The sequence below is a fragment of the Talpa europaea genome (genome assembly GCF_964194135.1).
Source record: "Talpa europaea genome assembly, chromosome: 4".
Taxonomy (NCBI): Eukaryota; Metazoa; Chordata; class Mammalia; order Eulipotyphla; family Talpidae; genus Talpa; species Talpa europaea.
Genome location: NC_140070.1, coordinates 44,454,177 through 44,473,966, shown reverse-complemented (window position 1 = coordinate 44,473,966; position 19,790 = coordinate 44,454,177).

Genomic DNA, 19,790 nt, shown 5'->3' with positions numbered 1-19,790 from the left:
TTCAGCTCATCTTGTAATCATGAAGCCAAGGGTTACTGGGAGCCTCAAACTGATAAGGGGAGAAACCCATTTTGCATCTTCAACTATCTATGTGCACAAATACAAGAAAGCAGATTCTTACTTTGAAAGATCTTTAATTGGTGTGAAAATTTCCTATCTTCTTGTGGGCAAATGCCCAAAGAGGGTTCTACCCAAAGAAGGTGCCTGAGGGCTAAATGCATGCCACAAGTCTAAGACAACTTTTAGTGTGGAAGCACAATAAAGGGGTTAGGCAGGTGACAGAAAACTGGGACAGAGGGAGAGATTTGAAATTCAAAATCTACCACATAACCCACCACAAGGTCAAGATAATGGCTGGCATTGTCACTGCTAAAGATTAGGAGCAACCTCTTTTCACTCACTTCTCTTGTCCCAGTGTATTTCCTCCACATCTCTCCCCAACTTGTTTATCCAAATTGTTCCTTCTCCACGATCCCTCCTCACCTCCATTTAGGAAGTTTGGTTCATGGCATACTAGGGGTTGCAATCAAGGAGGCTGCAAGTAAGTGGGGATGGGGAAAATGATATCTGTTCATGGTGCAGTGATGTGCCTCCCCCTTTCATGGAGATGCATTCTGTAACAATCTCTCAATACTTTCTTTATCCCCTTTACAACCTGTAAATGTAATGAATTCATTTCAGTTTTCCAAATATGGCTTTTATGTCTCCTCAGAGACTTTACACATTAGAACCCCACCCTGCTTCATTTTCCCTGGCTAACTCTTATTCATCTCTTGGGTTTCAGCTCAGACATTAGTTTTTCCATGAAATTCTGCCCATTTCTGTATTAAAGACATCTCTTCCATAATATTTGCTAATTTTCTAATAGCATTTAACTCTGCATGAATTACCTATTAGCTATGAAATAGGTTAAATTGTATATTTATTAGTATGATTTGTATTTCTTCCAGTTCCTTTCCCTTCTCCCAGTAAAAAGCTAGATCCTTTGCATAATCTTTGCCTTGGGGACTTTTGCAGGGCTGAAAGACATTAACTTTTTCAAAGCCTAAACTCACTGAAGAGATTAAGATAGAAATTGAGATAGGCATGAAAATTAAGGAGTTTTCTCTGTGGATTCTGCAAGAAGTGAGACTTATCCCTTATTCTCTGAAATCATCCACAAGAAATGCCAAGAAAAGAGGTTTGTACTATTTTTCCTAGGGAATCTGTTTCCTAGATCCAGAGACCACCTGCTTCATCCAAAATTGCAAGAACCTAAGGATGATAGGCAGAGATCCATGAGTGGATGAAATGAGGAGGGGGACAACATGGAATGAGCCAACGAAACCTAATATGTGTGGTTAAATTAAAGAGAAAGAGGAGGCCTCTCTGGTGGTGCAGTCACTAGCCACTGCAGCATGAGTTCAATCCCAGGCCAGGGAGCTAACCCACATGGTATAGCAGACCTCTCCTATCTCACCTGCAATGAATGTCTCACACTCAGCAGTGCATTTCAGTAGATCCACCTGTTCTGCTCCCTGCTCTGTCTCTGTTGATTCCTCTTACTACCCACTTCTGGCTTACACCCCAGTTCTTGAATGCACAAATAAAAATAAATCATTAAAAAAATAAAAAGCAAGTGTAGTACCTCTGAAGATGGGGTGGGGGACTAATCATCTTACCAGACTGGTAAAGAAAGAGCTAAAAAACAGATTAGACTGATGTAGGGTAAGGAAAAAGTATCAGGCTTTTCTGCCCTCCCACCATTAGGATAGATGACAGAACCCTGTGGTCCTGAATGCATGCCTGATGGCGGGCACCTGAAGTGGGTACATCTGGGCTAAGACTGGGCTTTTAAGGGCGGCAGCGCAGGGACGCCAGCAGAAGCCAAGAACAAACGGAAGCCAAGAGAAGAAGAGAAGCAGAGAGAATGCCAGAGAGACCAGATAGAGTGAGGATTTGCTGGGGGCTGGTAGGACTGCCAGCCTCCCGGCCCCCCAGCACCCCTGCCTGCCATATGCTGGGTAAATCTAATAAAAGGCCTGCAAAAACCACTGAGGACTCTGACTCCTCCTTTACCCGGTCTGCTGGATCATAGAAAACCTGCTCTGTGTCCTGTCCTGACCCTACAACTGACTAAAGAAAATTAAGAAACGTTGTATGTTGTGCATGGTCCAATTTGTTGACTGGATTCAAACTCATAATATCTACATCCCTCACCACATTTTCAGAGATGTTTCCCCCCTACTCCTCTACCTTGATATTATAATATATATATATATTTCTTTTTGTCAAATGTCTTTCTGACATCCTTTTTTTTTTAAAGATTTATTTATTTATACAAGAACCAGGGTACAGTCCAGATGCTTGGGAGGGCAAGAAGATTCACCAGAGACAGAGCAGGGGAACAGAAAAGGCAGACTGACGAAATACACTGCTGAGGGGAGCAGCGAGTGAGTCAGGAGAGATCTAAGGCGCCAGGTGGGACCTTTGCGGGCGGAGCCGGATTGAATCGGCACTGCAGAGGCTGTGGACAGCTTCACAGCGCGTTGCTCAACTGTATGGGCCAAAAGGGGAGGCCCTCCTTTCTGACATCCTTTTATATTAACATGTAATTTTTTCACTTTTAGTCTATTGATGTGATGGATAACATATTACACTATTAGTTGATTTTTGAATGTTAAACTACAGTACATGACTAGAAAAAATCCTACCTGTTTTGGGTATATAATTTTTTTTAAAAGATTTTATTTATTTATATAAGCACTGGGTACAGTCAGAAGCGCGGGAGGATGAGAGAATTCACCAGAGCCAGAGTGGGGAACAGAATAGGCAGACTGACGAAATACACTGCTGAGGGAGCAGTGGGCACGGCAGGAGAGGTCTGCTGCGCCATGTGGGACCCTCGCTGGTAGCCGGGGAACAAACCGGCTCTGCCGAGGATGCTGGCAGCTTTGCAGTCCAGCGCTCAACCGCTGCACCACCAGTGGAGGCCCAGTTTTTGGTATATAATTTGTTGTACAATTCATCTTAAACTTTTTTTGGATTCTATTTGCTAATGTTTGTTGAATATTTTTGTATTTATGTTCATGAGAAATGTCCATAGTTTTTTTTCTTATCCTTTGTTTTGTTTTGGTAATTAGGATGATATTAATCTCATGGAATGAGTTAGGAAGTAGTCTCTCTGCTTGTATGCTCAAATAGAGATTGTGGAGAATTAATGTGATTTCTTCACTAAATGTATGAAAGAATTCACCAATGAAACCAGGTAGGGTCTGGTGCTTTTTGTTTGGAAGATGACAATGATAGAATCTCTTTAATAGATATGGGCCTATTCAGGTTGTCTATTTCTTTTCAAGTCTTGGCAGAGTGTGTCTTTTAAGTGATCTAAGTTATCAAATGTGTGGTCCAGTTGGCTTATAATGTTCGTCTTCAGGTCAATGACGTTCTGCTTCTGTTTTTTCAATAGTTTATTTCCTGTGTTTCACTATGCGTAATTTACATTCCTATATATTTTCAAGTTTCCTAATTATTTCTTTTGTAATCTCTACTATGCATAATCTCATCTAGTTTTGTTTTAATATTACTCTTTTAGAGAAGTTTAAAGTTTACAGTAAAATTGAGCATAAAGCATAGAGTTCCTGCATTCCCCCCCTCCCCACACAATGCCCCACCATCAATGTCTCTCACTAGTGTAGTATATTTTTACATTCAATGAACTACTCCTACTGTTATAATGACAGTACACCATTGTCAACTGAAGTCAATTATAGTTTACATTATATCTCATTGTTTGTTTTACACTGTCTATGATTTTTGCCAAATGTATAATGACGTGTATCCACTCTTACAATATCATATTGAATAGTTTCACGTCCTTAAAAATTCCCTGTGCTGGGCCTCCCCGGTGGCACAGGTGGTTGAGCACAGTGCTGTGAAGCTATCTGCAGCCTCTGCAGTGCTGGTTTGATCCCAACTGGCCAGCGAGAGTCCCACATGGAGGGCCAGACCTCTCCTGTCATGCCCACTGCTCCCTTCAGCAGTGTATTTCAGTCAGTCTGCCTGTTCTGTTCCTCACTCTGTCTCTGGTGAATCCTCTCACCCTCTACACCTCTAGCCTGTACCCCAGTTCCTGTATACATAAATAAATACATTTTTTTAAAAAAATTCCCTGTACTCCACTTTTTCTTCTCTTTCATTTCTTTCTGTCCCCCACCAAATTTTGGGCAACCACTAATTTTTTTTTTATTGAGATATCATTGACATATAACATTGAATACATTTTTTATGTACAATGTATTTATTTGATATGTGTATATGTTACAAAATGATCACAATAAACTTCATTAACATCTATCACCACACAGTTATAAATTTTATTTCTCCTGTGATGAGAACTTTTAAAATCTATTCTCTTAGTAACTTTCAAATAGACAGCACAGTACTTTCAAGTATAATCACCATGCTGTACTTTGTATTCCCAGGACTTATTTATTTTAAAACTAAAAGTTTGTACCTTTCAGCAACCTTTACCCATTTCACCCACCCATTATCTTCTCCTTCCTGCCTCTGGCAACGACCAGTCTCTTCTCTGTATCTATGAGCTTTGTCTCCTCCTTTTTAAAAAATGCATACATAAGTGAGGTCATACAATATTTGTCTTTCTTATTTCATTTACAATTAGCTTCTCTATCTTGAGGGCTTTTTTTCCCTTTCCCCCTCCTTCCTTTCTATCTCAAAGAATATTTTAATTTTTAATCTATCAGTTTAAAAATATTTTAAAAGATTGAAGAAATGTCTCAGTAAACTGCCTGATCCCACACATCAAATACTCGACTAGATTTGATGTTGGAACAGAAAAGGGACATTTGTGGCAAAACTGGTGAAATAAGATCTGTACTTCAGTTACTTGTATTATACCAATCTTAACAGATGCTGTCAAGAGTAGCTCTCTTTACCACTCTGGCTCGCACTAAAGTTTTCTCTCCAATTGACTTTTGTACGTGGAAGGGCAGCAATGTTAACTATACCAACTTAAAAGGGATAAAATTTGAATGGCACCTCTTTATAAATAATCTAACTGGAATTTTTTAGTTTTCTCTCACTGATATACCACACTCTCTTTTTTTTAATATGTCGTTAAAGGGAATACTTTAATCAATTCATATAACAATTGTCCTTGGAATTGAATGCTGACTGTCCCCCCCATGCAATTTATTTCTCCTCATGCAAAAATCAAATAACAAAGAGGTTCACAGCAGAATTCTAATTAGCAGGAAGAAATAACTGCTTATATAGAATGGGAAAAGGGTAAAGTTTGTTCAGTTCCAGTGCATTTTCTGTGACATTTTCTACTTTTACCAAGCCCAGGAAATGAAATGCTATCACAGCAATCATAAGCAAGCAGTCTATCAAAGCTCACATGTTTTTGAAATCAAAATTTGAGTTATTCCACAAAAGGACATTGCTGGGCTTAGAAACTATGGAATGAAATGTGAAGTGAGAAATGAAGAATAAAAGTAATGAAAGTTAATAAAAGTAATTAAAAAATAACTAATACAAATATTCCAAATAATAGGAACCAATAATATACATAGGGCATTTGACATTTAGAGCAGATGATTTTTCAAAATTTGCCATATGGTAGAAATCCTCTAAAATGGTGCCCTGCAGCAGGTCATCTGCCTGCCTGTGACTAGCCAGTGTTTTTTTTTTTTTTTTTCCATGAACCTTCTCCCTTTGCAAAGCTGCAGGGCATCTCCCCTCCAAGGCTGCCTGCCTGTGACTATGCAGGCCTCTTAGCAAACCTGTTCCTTTTGGGGGCAGCTCCTTCTGCCCCTCCTTGTGTCTTACTCTTGTCTCCCTTTTTATAATAAACCTGCCCTTTTGGATATAAAAAATAGGTAGGTAGGTAGATAGATAGATAGATAGACAGATAGATAGACAAATAAAACTGTGCCCAACAATTGTTGCCTCCTGATATTCACACTATTGTGGTTGGTATGTATGGCCAATAGAACGTGGCAGAAATGATGACATGTAGTTCCAAGTTTATATTGTTTTAAGATAAAAAGCATGTGGTTTCCATTTTGGTCAGTCTCTGTTATAGATCCCTTGCACCCTGAGGAGAGGTAAACCCCCTGGAAAGAAATCAGAGCCTTCTGTTACCAATGCTTTGAGTGGTTCTAGGGTCAGATTCCTCAGAGCCATTCAAGTGACCAGAAACTAGGTCAATCCCACAGTTTCACTGCAAACTCCTAAAAAAAACACAAACCAGAGTTACCTAACAGTTAAGCTGGGCCTAGGTTGTCAACTCTCAGAAAGTTTGTGAGCTAATAATAACAGCATGGTTGTTAAATTGTCCATCTATCTGTAAGAACCTGTTATGCCAAAAGCCCTGTTCTAAGATATGACATATGTATTAGATCTAAGATAGAGATAGAAGATAAGCATTAGTCCTCTTCTGAGGAAATATGCTGGGTGGGGAAGGCATCTTTAGATCTATTATCCTGGAAAATAAGCAAATGTCTCTGGAGAAAGAATATTCAACCTTTACTATTCAGGAATATCACAAAAAATATTATTATTATTATTATTTTTAAATCTTAAATCTCCCCAGGAGAAAACAGTATCTCTATCTTCCAAGGCTGTTTTGCTGTTAAGGCACTGAAACTGCAGAAACATGGGAATTCATGGAGAATTGTGTCCCAATAGGGGTCTGATCCATACCCCAAGTACATTGATATGGTTCTCTGGATCCTTTCTTCCTTGTCACTAATTACTATTCCAATATCTTGATTGCTCCTGGAGGTCTGTCACCCTTCTCACTTTCTGCTTCTTATACTTGTTTAAAACCTTAAGCCTCAAAAAGAGTTACTTTTGAATGCTGATGGAGTGTTGCAAAAAAATACATCCTAATTCAGCAATCAAAAAAGATAAACTCATGTCATTTGCAGCAACATGGATGGAGCTAGAAGGAATTATGCTCAGTGAAATAAGCCAGAAGGAAAAAGAAAAATATTGGATGGTTTAATTTATAAGAGGACTATAGGGGAACCAAATAAGACATCACTGTAAAAAAATAATAATAGTACAAAACACAACAAAGCAAAATCAGACAATTACAAATCAGAGACATCCTTCAGGGGAGGAGGAGGGAGAGGGATCAGAGGGAGGAAGGGAGCACAGGAGACTGTGGTGATGGTGTAAGAGTGCCTTGTGGAAGGAAATTCTATGGTGACTCAACCTGAGGAGCTGGGGGGAAGAAATATTGTTTAAAAAAAATAAATAAAAAAGAATCAGTTTGAAACTCAAAAAAAAAAAAGAAATCCTAAAAGGATGTATATAACATGAACTCCTTTCCCTTACTGTCTTTGACCTTAGAATTGAAGGAAAAAATAATTTTTTAGGGCTGTCCCTGCTTTTTCAGAAAATGAAATTGCGTACCTAACTTCTACTTGCATTTATCTCCTAATTTAATTTTTTTTTAATTTGTGCCATGTCCTTTTTGTCAGAAAGTGTTCTTAATGTAAGGCATATGAGGGGTTTCTTTCTTTAGGTTCTAATTCTATGCATATTTCTAATGATTCTTTGGGATATGGGATAAGAATTGAAGGAATTTAGAGACAAGTTATCAGCTCATCTTCTTAGCAAGGACTCTTTCAAATGTTGTAGAAATTGTTTCTAAAGAAAAAATTAACTAATCCATTTAGCGGAAAATATCATTTTTTTTTTTCTGACCACAATTCTGTTTTCGTTTTCTTTGAGAAAACAGACCCATGAATGGTTCTCAGTAGGCTATGCCCATGGAGATTGGATTAAATTCAATAGTTACTGATTTTTTCAAAGATTTATTTATTTATGCATACAAGAACTGGGGTGTAAGCCAGATGCGTGGGGGATGAGAGGATTCACTAGAGAGAGGGGGGAGTAGAACAAGTGGATCTACTGAAGTACATTGCTAAGGGGAGCAGCAGACGAGACAGGAGAGGTCTGCTGCACCATGTGGGTTAGCTCCCTGGCAAGCCAGGGATTTAATTCCTGCTGCAGTGGCTGGCCATAGCTTAATAGCACTGTCTTTAACCCATGTGCCAGTAGGGAGGCCCAATCATTGATTATTTACTACATCTAGGTAATTAGAGACTCTATACATGTAAGCACTTATAATCTGTTTCTTATATGCTTATAAGGAATACATGATAGCAAATTAAAAAACTAAATAATTCCATAAAGTTTGAAAACTCTTTTTCCTAGTGGGGAAAAAAAAATACTAGAAAGCAAGCTAAAGTTACCAACACTTCAGATCTTGAGCAAATGAAGATAAAACTCAGACCATTTAACATGAAGTACTTAAGTGGAAATTTTAGGATAGTACTTCTTTCTGGAGCAAGAAATTTAGTCTTTGATTTATTTAACAGCAACCTATGTCTATTACACAATAATAAATTCACACATGAGAATATCCACATATCTAAAAGCATATTTATGTATAAACTATAAGAGATTGTTATCACAGGATACTGTAACTATATTAGTAGCATGCAATATGATGCAGAATACAAACATCCAAGATATCATTAATGTATAATTTGAAGAGAAATTGTAACTTATAAATGTTCATATTTCTTTAGTAGTGACAATTATAGGTGTTAATGCTAAAATAATGCTCTCATTTTAGAAGATTCAGTTTCTTGCAAAGCTCTCAATAATCTTACTATTTTACTTCTTCTAAGATGTATTTGCACTTTAAGTCCAATGTTTAAAAATTATTTTCCTATAAAATCACAATAGCCTCTGAACAAGGCTGTATAAAATTCTATGATCTAATTGGCAATTAAATCCTAACATATTTACCATGGTAGTAACAAAGTGCATCAATATAACAAAAAGGCTTTATACACCGGATTATACAATTGGGAATTCTTGTGTAGGCTCATTGGAAAGTAATTTGGCTCAATTTCTTTTTTTCTCTCACAAGGACAAAACTGCATATTTTAGCATTTAATAAAATGTTCAACAAGTTAACTATATTTTTTACACAAAAACAATTCAAATGATAACAATGGCTATAGGTATCATCATATTAATGAGATATTTTCATCAAATTTAATAAATTTAGTGGATTGTATCTAAACACCCCTAGTCCTCAATTTTCTTACTTAATAGTACAGAGACTGAGAAGAAAACTAGAAAGTTACAGAAAGAATTCCTCAATTTTTTTTATATATATTTCTACAGAAAGAAGCAAAGATAACTGAACTTTATCTGTGCTTAGTAGATCCAGTGCCATCTCCAAGGATTTGCATATGGGATCTCATTTAATCCTCCACTGTGTCTACATTATTATCCAGTCTTACAGAGTAGGAAACTGAGGCTCAAAGAGGTTAATCAGTCCTGTTAACCTAGAAAATAGAAGTGATTCCTGATTTCTCCTGCAACCCTTATCCACATCCAGTTAACACTGATCTATTTTTATCTTCCCAATATACTTTTAATCCTTATTGTTCTTGTTATCTCTATATTCTTCTACTTAAGTTTTTAATCTTCCTTTGGTGTAACGCAATAGCTTCTGTCTAGTCTCCTGGGTTCATCTTCATACTTAAAACAACCACTGTAAGCATCAACAGAACACTGAATTTAAAATGGAAGTCAGAAAATGCCATATCCTGAAACAACCATGTAGTATCAAGTCCAAATCTCTGGGACTTGCATGCAAAGGCATCCACATGGTGCCTAAAGGCTTCCATATACCAGTTATGGTGTTTGTCAGGATTCCTTCTGGGTTCATTAAAGTTAGGCCTCTGGTTAACTTCTGACTACACAAATAAAAATGTCAGAAATTATAAAAGTTAACAAATCCTTAGTTCCTTTACAGAAAGGATAATCCAAGTTATTTTAACTATTAAAATTATGGGAAAATATACAAATTTTCATAAAATATTGAAAATATCTTTGATTCTTCAAATATTTATTTTTAAATTATACTTATGGTAAAACTGAACATCTAGAGAGGAATCAAAAAATCTTTTTTTTTATTATTGGGGCTGGGATTGGGAGTTATCAGCTCCCCTTTTCTTCTATGCTGTTAATAAAGAAGTCTCGGGGAACCACAGGACTCTACAAACATGTTTGAAAGTAACTGATTTATTGCAGCCATATCACTTTCTCCTTAAATCATAATACACTTCAAAATAAATTTATTCTTATTTTTCAAGCTGTCCTTGATTTTTATAATAGTTTGGCATATGACTTGTGTAAATTCATTTGAAAAATGTTTGGAAGTGATGTCAGCAAGATGGTAGGCTAGGAGGTTCCAGGTCATATACCTTCATGGAGATACCAAACAAAGAACAATAAATAGACCAAAATTTGTGAGAACTTTAGAAACCATTTTAAGAGTTATTGCAACCAAATAAAACCCTAATCAAGAAAAAACTGCACTAAAAACAATAGAGAATTCGAGCCTATTCAGCATTTGGCTCATCTTTGCCACATCCATCCCTAGCATAGGATATCTCACTTTAGCTCTAAGGACATACATAGACTGCATGTGAAAGGATATAAAGAGAGATTTCATGCAAATAGTAACAGAAAAGAGCAGATATGACTATATTAAGATGAGATAAAAGAGACTTCCAGTTAAAAACTGATATAGAATATATGAGGACATTATAAAATAACACAAGGGACAATAGACTGAGAAGATGCAGCAATTACAACTACATGTCCATGAAATATCAGATCTCCTAAATATATGAGGCAAACATTGGCATAATTGTTGGGAGAAATAGACAGCAACAGAAAAATAGTATAAACCTCATTACCTTCAATTGGTGATAGAAAAACCAGACAGAAGATCAATAAGGAAAGACAGACATTGAGTGATACTATGGGTCAATTGAAATTAATGGGCATATACAGAATGTTTCACCAAATAAGAGCAGAATACAGTCTGCTTCTCAAGTGTTCATGAAATATACTTTAGGATAGACAACTTGTTAAGCTTAAAAAGGTCTTGGGGGCTCCCTGGTAGTGCAAGGGGTTAAGACACAACCTATGAAGCTCATTGCATCAACTGCAGCACAGGTTCAATTCCCAGCCAGGGAGCTATCCACATGGCACAGCAGACCTCTCCTGACCTGTCCACTGCTCCCCTCAGCAGTGTATTTCAGTCTATCTGCCTGTTCTGGTCCCCACTCTGTCTCTGGTGTATCCTCTCACCCCCCACAACTCTGGCCTGTACCCCAGTCCTCGTAGGGTATGTATAAATAAAATAAATCTTTAAAAAAAAGAAAAAAAGCTTAAGAAGGCCTTAATGGAAAAAAAAAAAAACTGGACTCATACAAAGCAGAAAGAAAACTTATGAGTGGGTGGAAATTAAACATCCTATTCCCAAATCATTATTGGGTCAAAGAAGAAATTACAAAGAAAATTTAAATGTATCTTAAGAAAATAAAAAGGAAAACATATCAAAACTAATGGAACACAATGAAAACAATGCCAAGACGATAAATTTATGGTTCTAAATGCTGACATTAAAAAATGTGAAATCAGTAACTTAAATTCCCACCTTAAGGAATTAGTAAAATATGAACAAACTAAGCACAAAGCTAGTAGAGGGAATGGATAATACAGATTAAAGCAGGGATAAATAAGACATAATAACAATAAAGATAATCAATAAAAGCAAGAGTTAATACAAGTGTATTTGTTAAAGTTTCTGTCTACTTTTATTTATCTGAAGTTGTCTTTGTTTCATATTCATTTAAAGATGTTTGTTAGTATAGAATTTTAAGCTTGCAATCATTTTATTACACCAGTGTTAAAAAATATATTGTTTTCTGCTTTATTTTACTCAAGGAGGAAACTAGTAGATTTTTTTTTTTTTAAGATTTATTTATTTATACAAGCACTGGGTACAGTCAGAAGTGTGGGAGGGTGAGAGAATGCACCAGAGCTAGAGCAGAGAGCCGAAAAGGCAGACTGATGTAGTATACTGCTGAGGGGAGCAACGGGCATGGCAGGAGAGGGCTGCGCACCATGTGGGGCCGGGGATCAAACCAGCACCGCAGAGGCTGCAGGCAGCTTCACAACCCAGCGCTCAACCGCTGCGCCACCACGGAGGCCCAGCAGTTTTATTTCTATGCAAGTTTTGTTTCTCTTTCATTTATTTCCAGCATTTTTATTATATATTTCTAACAGGTTGAATAATAACTCCTTCTAAATACATATCCACCCAAAATTTCAGCATTTACAAATATGGTCGTTGCAAGTATTAGTTGGGGGCAAGGATGAAGATTCAACCTCAATGATTAGGCTAGACTTCTAGATCCAATGTCAATATCCTTATAGGTACCAGAATGGGACATATAGAACCAGAGAAATGGTCATGTAAAGACAGAAGCAGAAATTGTAGTGACAGCGGCTACAGATTATCAAGAATTGTTGGCAGTCGTCAGAATTCAATGAATGGAAAGAAAAGCCTCCTCCCTAGAGTCTTTAGAGGGAGAATAGTCAGACTGACACCTTGATTTCAGCCTGCAGGTCTCCATAACAGAGAAAGAATAAATACATGTTATTTGAAGTCACTAAATTTGTGGTAATTTTATATGACAGTTTGAAGAAAAAGCAGTGCTTGGGTAGTTTTAAAATATATAATTTATGTAAATATATATTCTACTTTAGATATGTAGCCCATCTTGAAATTATAGTTTAATGACTTGACAGATAAGATACATTCTATATTAGTCTCTTCAAATATGTCAGATCCTTTATCATTCTTCTCAATCTGGGACTGTATTATCACACACACAAGACATTTCACCATAGCCACATATGACGCCAAAACACTCTCTATATTTTGTATCATTTCTACTCTGTTTCAATTTAAATATTTTAATCAATATTCCATTTAATCAAATCTCTCTTCAGTTAATCTCTTAAACCCATTCATGAGGTTTTAATTTCAATGTTTTACATTTTTCAGTATTGAATTCACACTTGGGTTCATTTTATAGTTTTTATAGCTTTAGTGCTCTGTTTATATACCTAATCATTTATTTTAATCTCTTGTTCAGAATTCTTTCTAAATGTTTATGAGATCTCTTTTTTTTCTGGATTCCCGTGGGTGTGTTTCTATATTGTGTTGTTTTGTTTGGCTTTCTCTTACATGATCTTGTCTTCTCATATGCCTGATATTTTGTTTGAGTGCTGGACATGGATTAGTTAAGAAAAAAATTATAGAGATAATTTGAGATTCTAGATGATGTTTTCTCCAGAGACAAATAATTTTTACTTCTGATTGGCTATTATTTAAGAAATAGTTGACTATTTAAGAAATAGATGGCACTAAAGAAAAAAAAGTGATGATGATCCATTTTTTAGTCCTTGTATTCTATAGGTCTTTTGAAACTTAAGTCAACCTTTCCTTTCTGTGCCTGCTTCATATTCAGCAAAATAGCTGGAAGAATAGCAATACTAAGTGTGGAGTAAATTTCCCTGGTTCCCTGTTTTCCTTCTGCGTGATGTGTTCAAATATGTTGTATTGTTTGATCTGGTTTTCTTGTTTTTGCCAATAAGAAGGTTGACCTGAACCACTTTGTCCATGTTTAAAATGAAATGTCACCCTTTTAATTTCCATAGAAAGTCATTTTTGCCTGAGTGCCCATTTGACCAAAGGTTTTAATTTATATTGCAAAAAATTATTAATGTTCTCTATTTTTAAGAAGAAATAAAGCTAACTATTTAAAACTTTACTTTTTGGCAGCATTAAGATTCTGATGATTCAGGTTCTTTTTATCACACCATTTCCGTAAAAATACAAGGAGACAGAGCTTTATTTTTTTTTTTTTCAATTCATAAGAACTATGCCTTCCACACAGGAAGCAAAAGGAACTACAATTTGTTACTTTTGTTGATAATAGGGCAACCAATTATTCCCCCCCACACACACACACACACATACACACCTACTCAATCAATGGTACATTAATCAAGGGTAGGGTTGTACATATTAGCCATAAAGTAAGTATAAAGTAAGTAAATGTTGATTGGATAAACAAATGAAATAAAAACTACCTGAGTTATATACTGTGAATATCATTGAAAGACTATCTTAATGGATTGTGGAGCACAAGCAATTGAGGCTTACTTGATTATCTTTGTTATTTTAAAATCTTCAATCAGAATTTGGATTTGTTGACAGGATTAGGGATAAAATCATAAAACATGATAGTATTTAGCTAAATGACACAGTACCTCATTTAAGCTTAGGTTTAGATATATTAAGTTAGTTATTAAAGCTTGATTTATGATAAGTATACCTCCCCCCAAAACCTGAATTATCTAATGGTATCTTCAGCTTTTATTTTCTTTTTTTTAACTCTGATACATAAGCTGAAGTTTATCAAGTGACAAGAAGAATGCAATGAGAGAAAACCAATGTATGTGGTAGCATGGTGTGAATGAAAGAGTATCTGAAATTTTCTCTAAGATTACTTCTAATTTATATGTGAGACTTGAAGCAAAGAACAAGTCTTTGGGTATTAGCTACCCCATATTAAAATTAATGATAAGGGGCCTCCCTGGTGGTGCAAGGGGTTAAGCACCACGCTCTGAAGCAATCCACAGCCTCTGCAGCACAAGTTTGATCCCGGCCAGCCAGGGAGCAACCCACATGGCGCAGCAGACCTCTCCTGTCTTGCCCGCTGCTCCCCTCAGCAGTGTATTTGTCAGTCTGCCTGTTCTGCTCCCCACTCTGTCTCTGGTGAATTCTCTCACCACCTGAATCTCTGGCCTGTACCCCAACTCTTGTATGCACAAATAAATAAATAAATCTTTTTAAAAGATAAATAAAATGAATGATAAACCAGGAGACATTATTGTCCTCTCCAGTTTTACTGTTCTAATATCCAATTCTATTACCTACCAAAAAGTCTCCCCCCTTAAATTTTAGAAACATTTCTTTTACTTTTAACTCCAAACTAATCATGTTTTACAAAATTTTATAAAAAGAAGACACCTAATTTGTTGATCTTATTTTGGTTATTTTTAATTTCATGAGTAAAAAATACAAATCAACTAAATGAGAATCTGTATCTAAACTTCACATCTATGCTATTTAACTTGGGTCAAATGAATTCATCTATATTGTCAATATTTGTCTTACCTTATTAATAAAAACATCAAATGCATGTAGAAACATTAACATTTCTTTTCATAATAGGCTGGTAAGTGTGTTTTGTTTGAAATGTTGATATGAATCAGATATATAACATTGAATACAGGTATAAGAGATTGAAAAAAAGTCATTTGAGTATCACCATATGGAGACCAGAACAGTAATGGGGATTATATAAAATAGGAACTTATTTAAGTAATTTTCCATTTGATTTTAAAATGCACAAATATATTTTTTTTCAGCAAAACTATTTTCTTTTACATATAAACCATGCAATTTTCAAATCAACTGACAGAAGATAAAAAAAATTGGGTCCTCCCTGGTGGCGCAAGAGATGAAGACACAACCTATGAAGCTAACAGCAGCCACTACAGCACGAATTTGAGCCCCAGCCAGGGAGGAGACCCACATGGTGCAGCAGACCTTTCCTGACTTGCCCGCTGCTCTCCTTAGCAGTGTATTTCAGTCAATCTGCCTGTTCTGTTCTCCACTCTGTGTCTGGTGAATCCCCTCACCCTTCACACCTCTGTCCTGTACCGCAGTTCTTGTATGAATAAATAAATAAAAATATTTTAAAAAAAGAAGATAAAAAAATCTGGAAGCATAAAAGTTGCTAAATGAAATTGGTTTAGAACTTTGCTTAATTTCATAGGAAATTATTTTATATAGCGTTATTAAGAGTAAAATCAGTGGCAAAATTTGCTGGAAAGTAATCGGAAGACCTGTTTAAGACCTTTTTATTTGAAAAATAAACTCTTTTACTTACATCTGTACAAATAGCAACAAAAGATTGAAGGAAAAATCTTCTAGTTCGTTTCATCAAGGCCAGATCTCTGAAGTCCCACTTTTGAATGACTGTGTAGTATTTGGGAAAATAGTTACCGTCTTCATCTCTCAAAGAAAAGAAATGTCATATAAAGTCTGCTTATCAAATTTATTTAGCCTTTGAACTTCCCCTAGAAGGAATCCACACTTTAAAAAAAATCATTATCAAGCAACTAAAGGGTCTCAAGAGACTCAAGGCGAACTCTAGAGATTGTAAGGTGAAGAAAAGAAAAGCTCTGGTATAATTGGGAGCACTTGCTTTAGAATTGGACAAACAAGACAGTTTAATACCAGAATTGCCACTTTCTAGCAATGTGACCTTGGAAAATATTTAACTTGTCTGACCTTTAATTTCTTTGTCGTAGATAGCCTTCAAAAAGGGGTGCTAACAATATCTACTATCTCTTTACACACGTGCTGCTTATCCTATTAAACGGTGAAGTCTGTTTCCCTTCCCTTTAAAGCCAAGTCAGTTTGTGAATTGCAAGGTTAATAGAATATGACAGAATGTATACAGTGCCAGTTCTGGAACCAAGTCTTAGGAGTTCAGACACAGTCTGCCTTTACTCTGAGTCCTGAGGCACCATGTAAAAAGTCTAATTACCTTGCTGGAGATAGAGGCCCATCCTGCTCCTATTGTTTTTAGCCATACCGCTTGAGACGCAGATACATTAATGAAGTTCTCTGGGATGAGTCATGTGGGTGAACCCAGCTTTCACCATATTGAATAGAAGAGCCACTGGGCTGAGTCCAGCTAACACATAGAATTATGAAAATACATTATTATTCATTTAAGCGCCAAAGTTTTGCGGTGTTTTATTATATAGCAATAGGTAGAGAGAATTTTGTGCCTGTAAACTTGAGATAATTATGACTATTTTTTTGGATTTATTTATGCATAGAAGAACTAGGGTACAGGCCAGCGGTGTGAGGCGTGAGAGGATTCACCAGAGACAGAGTGGGGAACAGAACAGGCAGATAGACTGAAATATACTGCTGAGGGGGAAGGCGGGAGAGACAGGAGAGGTCTGCTGCACCATGTGGTTAGCTCCCAGGCCAGGGATCAAACTCATTGTAGTGGCTGCAGATAGCTTCATAGGTTGCATCTTAACCCCTTGCACCACCAGGGAGGCTCTAATTATGACTAATTTTTAATGATGTAAGCATTTGAATTTTATACATACTGGTCAGTGCAGGTATTTAATTCTTCTCACCCTTCCCCCTTTATTCCTTCCCTCCCTTTCTCCCTCCCACTCTCTTTCTCTCTTTTTCCTTCTTTCAATTATTCTTTTCCCTTATCACCTAAACTCCAATGCCTAAGATGTTGACAAAAATGTGATTTTTTTATAGGTAAAACACTACATGACATACATCTCAGTAACATCTTTTAAGGCTCATCCCCCAAAGCAAAGAAAGTGAAGGAAAAGATAAACAGCTGGAATTACATCACTAAAAAGGTTTTGAACAGCAGAAGAAACATTAACCAAAACAGACACCCTACTGATTGGGAGAAAATAGTTGCACACAATGCTACTGATAAGGAACTGATCACAAAGATCTACAAAGTAAACAATCCAGTAAAAAAAAAAAAATGGGCAGAAGAGCTAAAAATGACACTTCTCCAAAGAGAAAATGCAAATGGCCAACCGGTATATGAAAAAAATGTTAAACATCACTAATAATTAGGGAAATGTAAATCAAAACCACAATGAGATATCACCTTACACCAGGGAGAATGGCACATATGAAAAAAACTAGCAACAATAAATGTTGGCGAGGATATGGAGAAAAAGGAACTCTCCTGCACTGCTGGTGGGAGTGCAAACTGATCAAATCACTAGGGAGAGCTGTGTGGATTTTCCTCAAACTACTTAAAATGGAGCTACCATATGACCCAGCAATTCCACTCCTAGGAATCTACCCAAAGAACAAAAGCATTAATTCAAAAGGATACCTACACCCCTATGTTAATTGCACCAATATTTACAAGGTAAGCTAAGGGAATAAATCAAATACCCAAAAATAGATGACTGGATCAAGAAAAGATGGTATCTATACACAATGGAATACTATCCAGCAATAAAAACGATAAATTCATACTTTTTGCAGCAACATTAATTAGAAGGGATCATGCTCAGTGAAATAAACCACAAGGAAAAAGTAAAAAATATTGGACTGTTTCACTTCTAGGAGGAATATAGGCAAACCAAATAAGGCATCAGGGAAAAATAATAATAAATTAGAAACCAAAATTAACAGGCAACTATAAATCTGAAATATTCGGCAGGGGAGGGGGACAGAGAGGAATCAAAACAGGGGAGGGAAGAGCAGGAAGGACTGTGGTGATGGTGCACAGGTGAATTGGTGGTGGGAATTTTATCGGGACTATACCTGAAAGGAGAACGCAAACACTGAACAAAAATGAACAATAATGTAAAAGACAGACAGACAGACAGACAGATAGATAAACAAATAAATATTTTTACAAACGAGAACATGTTTGATTCAAAAGGGAATACACACACATACACACACACACATTGGGAGAGAAGAAAACCTAGACAAAATTAGTACTTTTCTTTTCTATACGTACTTTCGTCTAACTTACAAAGCATCAGAAATCTCAACTGCAGGATAATAAATCATTCTCATTCAAGTAGTGTGGTGTCTGAAATGTTCCAGAGATAGTATATCATTTTATCACATTTGTTCTGAGCAACTTGAGAAAATAAACAATGGAGTTGATAGTGAGTCATCAGGCTAGCCCTACAATTGCTAGTTGAAAATAATGGAGATTTTAACGGGGTGTAGAACCAAAAAACCACTACACACTGAATCCCACACCTATTCCACTAGCTGTGGGTACAGCTGTTTCAGTAGAGCTCTCTGTAAGTGGAAGGACCTCATGGTTAAATTGAACTAAGTAGTGCCCCCCGGATTGAGTACGTGGAGAGGCAGAGAGAAGTCAGAAGTACCACTCATAGCTTTGTCTGCGTGTTGGAGGAATTGTCTCAGGAGTATTAAGGAAACTTCTCTCTTTAATAATCATTTCTGTCCTGCTCTAGATTTCTGATTCCACAACCATGTAGTATTATTTTGGATACATAATGCTTGTGAATTCTTTTTCACTTTGTGCTTGTTTCCATAAACTCCACTTTCATAGTATGTAAGGTTGATTAAGTACCTGTACATATATATTTAATTTTTTCTGTTTTTTTTTTAATAATAATCCAGAAAATAGCCTGCTAAGGTGCAGTTTTAAAAAGTAATGCTTCATTGGAAGCAATTATTTTTTTAAAAACAACTCTGTCCTCTAAAATGTGCTTTGCCAAAATGTCCTCGTAGTCCTTTTAGACAGCCTCTACATTTGCTTAGCTTGCAAGATTTGCTTTTACACACTAAAACATTAATGATATACAGTAAATTTCCACTCATTTGCAAGCCTTTCTAGTAAGTAATAATGTATTTGCTCTGTGATTTTAATTGCAAATTGTGCCCTTAGAACCCTTCCGTAAATATTTTCCTAGTAAAGTACTGCATGAGCATATGCATCTATTATGCCAGTTACTAAAATATTTGCATTTAAGTAATATTACATGTGATGGATGCAAATAAATTTCTGCATTGAAATTTTCATTTATTCTCACCACTTTTCTTAGGGATACAAGTCTGGTGTGCAGTTTCAATAATTTAACTCAGTGAGATACCACTGCTTTCATGAAAAAAAAAAAAAAAGACCTATTCCAGATTTGATATATGACTGAGTGAATAGATACTTTGGTTTGCTCAGAGCAGTTGTGTTGGCATA